Source organism: Aptenodytes forsteri, unplaced genomic scaffold (assembly GCF_000699145.1).
Source record: "Aptenodytes forsteri isolate BGI_AS27 unplaced genomic scaffold, ASM69914v1 Scaffold72, whole genome shotgun sequence".
Taxonomy (NCBI): Eukaryota; Metazoa; Chordata; class Aves; order Sphenisciformes; family Spheniscidae; genus Aptenodytes; species Aptenodytes forsteri.
The window spans coordinates 7,968,470-7,968,732 of NW_008796193.1; the positions used below are offsets into that span (position 1 = coordinate 7,968,470).

The following is a 263-nucleotide window of genomic DNA, read 5'->3' on the forward strand; positions in this document are numbered from 1 at the left end:
AGGGGGGAGAGAATTTAAAAAAAAAAAATCCTTAACAAGGCGCTCCAACACTTCAATTACAACTCAGCTCAGTGGTTACGGTGAAATTAAAAATAGCCCTTTTTCAGGGGTGGGGGTTACCACGAAAAATCAACAACGGAAAAGCGAACCCCAAGAATAGAATTAAAACCCCGCTGAACCGCGACTAAGGGGGGGAGACGGGACCGAAACGTCTAGAACCGGGAGGGGCCGGGGCACCAGGCGCTGTCTAACCGCAGCGCCCA

The 263-nt window shown here is 50.6% G+C and overlaps 1 protein-coding gene across 1 annotated transcript in view; it reads right to left on the minus strand.

Annotated features, from left to right (window-relative positions):
• Window positions 1-263, minus strand: part of EIF4A2 (eukaryotic translation initiation factor 4A2) — a 7,088-nt gene that overhangs the window by 6,457 nt on the left and 368 nt on the right. The window lies entirely within an intron of this gene.